This window comes from Sinocyclocheilus rhinocerous, unplaced genomic scaffold, assembly GCF_001515625.1.
Source record: "Sinocyclocheilus rhinocerous isolate Xijiao unplaced genomic scaffold, SAMN03320098_v1.1 scaffold2974, whole genome shotgun sequence".
NCBI lineage: Eukaryota > Metazoa > Chordata > Actinopteri > Cypriniformes > Cyprinidae > Sinocyclocheilus > Sinocyclocheilus rhinocerous.
The window spans coordinates 294006-298337 of NW_015647039.1; positions in this window are offsets into that span (position 1 = coordinate 294006).

Here is a 4332-nt window from a genome sequence, read left to right on the forward strand (position 1 = left end):
AGGCCACGGTGGAGCCGGAGCGACAGAGGACTGAGGTGGAGTCGAGGGTATGAAGGAGCCTGACGGAGCCAGAGGGACGGAGGGACAAGGCGAAGCCAGAGGAGTGGAGTCCCGAGGCGCAGGATGGTCGACGCCAGACCAAGGCGGAGCCGGAGGGACGAGGGAGCCTGGCGAAGCTTGTGGACTGCCAGGCCACGACGGAGAGGTGGGAGCTAGGAGCCATGGTGGAGCCGACGGGTCAACGGGCCGAGGGAGGGGCTGCCAGACGACAGCGGTGGAGGAGGCTGGAGCGGATGGGAGGGCGGGCATTTTTGAGGAGCGGCCACAGGAGGGCGCTTTCTAGGAGCGGGCACTGGAGAGCACTTTCGAGGAACGGGCACTGGAGAATCAGAAGCCCCCTCAGGGCTGGACGAGGGAACCAAGGATGAAGGAGGGCTGGATGGGACCAGCGGAGACGACGGAGAGAGGAGAGGGGGCAGTTCGATCTCCAGATCAGACTCCCAGTCTATGAGATCCCCCTCCTCGTTTTGGCCCTTTTGCCGCGCCATACTCAGCTCACCCTCAGCCGCCTCCGGGCTAAACTCAGGAACGGGAGCCCTTTCAGCCTGCCACATTCCCAGATCCACAATAAGCTCACCCTCAGCCACGGTGCAGGGGACGGAGCTCCTCTCCGCGCTCACACCATCCGTGGCATTCTCCCTCGTGGCAGGTGTTGTTGCCGGCTCACACACCTTGACTGACGTCACGGCCTTTGGCTCCGCGGCAATCCTCAGCTCTGTCTCTCTCTCTAGCGATGGCTCGTCAGTCGCGGCGGGCTCTAGCTCTCCGTCAGTGGTGGGCTCTGGCATGCGCTCCGCGCATCGGGGAGATGGTGGGCTGGGCTCTGGGTCGGGAGTGGCACTGGCGGTTAATTCCTGGGAACCGGCGGGGAACGGAGATCCATTTCTCGCCATTGTGTCCACTCCACAAAGGTGGCGAATTCAGCTCGAGGGTCATCTTCGGACGACGGCGCTCTGCACGCAGTGTTGAGGCTGGCGTCATAGAATGTGCAGAGCGCGTCATCCGGATAGTTGGTGAGATGGGCCACAGCCAGAAACAGTCTGGTATGACCCTCGAGCTAATTTTCCCCCTGCTCCAGCAGGAGGAGGATGAATTCGGGGCGAAGGAGGGGATCCATAGGGCACACAACGGAAACAAAAAAACGGAGTAAAAAGAGAAACAAAACAGAGGGTACACACGGAGGTAAGTGTATCGGTCAGGTCTTCTGTCACAATTCACTCGGGGAGCAAGGAACGAGGAAACGAGGAGTCAAAGGGAGGGCCGGAGACCTGCAGAGTTTTATTCCAACCCTGCTCCAGCACACATACCATGTAGTTTTCAAATAAGCCTGAAGGACTTGATTAGTTGGATCAGGATTAATCTAAACTCTGCAGGGCTCCGGCAGTTTGACACCCCTGATATCTCTATTCAACGTTTTATGTTTAAAACAAAGCATTATTTATGCATTTGTAACTGCAGAATAAATGCATCCATGTCCCTTCTGAGCTACAATTAACTGTGTAAATACATCTAAATGCCACTTCAAATGCAGATTCCAGAAATGTTTTCTTATGTTGGAATGAAATAGACTAAGTACAGGATTAAGTGCCTTTTATGAGTTAAAACTGAACACTATCTTGCTGTTCAAACTGTGTATAAACCTTTATATATATATATATATATATGATATCGATATTTTTTACCCAGCCCTAATATATATGCTCCTTTTCCATTTTGCATTTACTTGTACTTTTACTTTCAATAATTAAGTACATTTAATATTTTAAAAAATCATACTTCGGTAGGCTACAATAAATATCACATACTTTAAAACTTCTACTCATGTAATATTCTAAACGATGACTTTAACTTCAAAGTCATTTTCTGGTAAGATATCTATACTTTTACTTAAGTGTGGCTTTCAGGTACTTCATCCACCACTGGATGTTCATTCATGTTTATTCTTTGATTTAACTAATAACTAGTAGTACTAAAGCGGAAGTAATGATCGGTTCACGTGCGATACGTGCTGCCGGTTGAACTGAGGTAATCAGTCATGTCACATTAAAGAGCGCCAAAATGCATTTATTGGTCGAATTTCACGATAAAACGACAGATTTTGAAAGCGGAGACTTCATTTGTTATAAAAAGTTACAAAACAGAAAGCCTACCGCCATTATTGGATGTGTGGTAGGCTGCAAATAATGTATAGTTTTATTTGCTCATGAACTGAAAACAGCATAGATCTGGACAGGGATAATTTTTCAAGCTTAACCAATGGCAAGAATGCAGAGGTTATTGTGGATGAGGTCATTTGTAAGTCCAAAGTTTTTAACATTTGTGGTCCCAAAATGCATCTGGAGACTTCAGCCAAACTTAAGAGGGATATCATGAGGAATTAAAGTTGTTTCACACTATGAAAACATACTGTAACATCCAAAACTCAAATATCCTTCCTGGTAAAAAAAAAAAAGTTTGACATTTTATCACTTATTGACATTTAAACATTTTCAAGTGTCCTAATACATTTGGCGCCATTGTACATCATATGTGGGGAATGCAACATTTCTTGGAATGTAGCATAGAGACAGCTATTGCTCAAATGTCTGGTATGTGCAGACATCTGCCATGAAGAGGGCAGGAATTTGAGCAGGCCGGCGCTTCGCCCACCCCAGCAATTTGGTGCTGTGATGGGCGTTCAGAAAAAAAAGGATGGTCCAGTTCCTGTGGGAGTGGGTGGGCTTGAGGGGCATGCTGGAAATCCGAGTAAACAGCGTCTGTCTTTTGCCTCCCGCACCAAGTGCAAGGTTGACTGGGAGATTTATAGTTGTCAGGGTTTGTGCAAGAAGCCTTGGAATATGTTCCAATTTCGGCTTCCCAATCAAACCCAGTTAATGTAATAGCCCCATCTCAGGACCGCCCGCACCCACCTACCAATCCCCGACCCCCTCCACCCAAAACAAAATCAGTGGCTGCAGCCAGCTCAGCGGACCGCAGGTGCACGTTCGACTATAACTCTCATTTTCAGCAAGGGCGCCTGCGAGTGAGTGAAGAATGGAATCATGGGAAACAGCGGTGGCTCTCATAAACATTTTACAAGGATGATTGCGTACTGGTTAGACTGGAGAAATCTCCAGCCACGGTGAAATCAATCACAGACGGACACCCTCTATCGTAACCGCAAACAATGCTCTACTCGGAGCGTGTGTATTTTGGTGTGTTTAATGCAGGCAATGTTGCGTACTATTTGTGTCAGTGCATTTGTGGTGCAATCAAACAGATGCTTTACGCATTTTAGGTTACTGTGCTGAATTAGGGTTGGTTTCCAAATATAGTATTGTTTTTCCTGATGAATGTATTTGGAAACAGATACACAAAGTGATTTTCTTCAAAGGTTTTGTAACTGTCTATGAGGACATTAGCCTATTCAGCTTAGATAATAAAACACCCCTGCTGAAAAGTAGCTTAAACCAGCCTATCATGAATAAGCTGGTTAAACTGGTCTCTTTGATGGTTTTAGAATGGTTTTGGACAAGTTTAAGGTGGAGACACTGAGCAGACCAGATTAACACCAGTTTGCCACAAGGTGAAAGCAGGTTTAAAATATCTGTAAAAAAATGTAAATAAAGCCCATATTTGGTCTATCAGTGAAAATTGTAAATGGTTTGGTTCATCATACACATTAAATACTTATTTAGGCTATATACACATACAGTAAAATGATTAGCATCATGTTTCAAGCATTAGGATTTGTGCTGCGCTTCATGCAGTGTTTAACACTTGCGTTATGTTAGCAGTTGTTCAACTGTTAAAGGTGATGTTGTCTAGCTACTAAATTATAGAGGTTTAATGCTATAAATATAAAACAGATAAAACAATTTACCATGTTATACCCACCTGTCTCTGCAAAAGTTTCAACAAACTTTCTGAGTTGAATGGAACATAGTATTAGTGCATTATATGCTAATGAGTGAAGAAATCATTATTATCATACTCAGCTTGTGCTGGATTGGTTCCGGCTTTGTTCTCAAACAAGGCTGTCAGAGATATAAAGTAAGAATATCCCACAACCTGACTTTGAAGAAAACACAGCAGGAGGCCACTTGTTTCTTGCATGTCATTCAGGGAACAAATGTAGTCAATCTACCATGCCAATCTTATGTCAAAACAAATTACAGGCTGTTTCACGGTGGTAATTTAGTTAAGGTCAAAAACATTCTAGGTAAGATTACAAGAAAAAAAAAATTCAATAAAGTTTAAGGTACTCCACATTTTTTATGTATGTTGTGACGG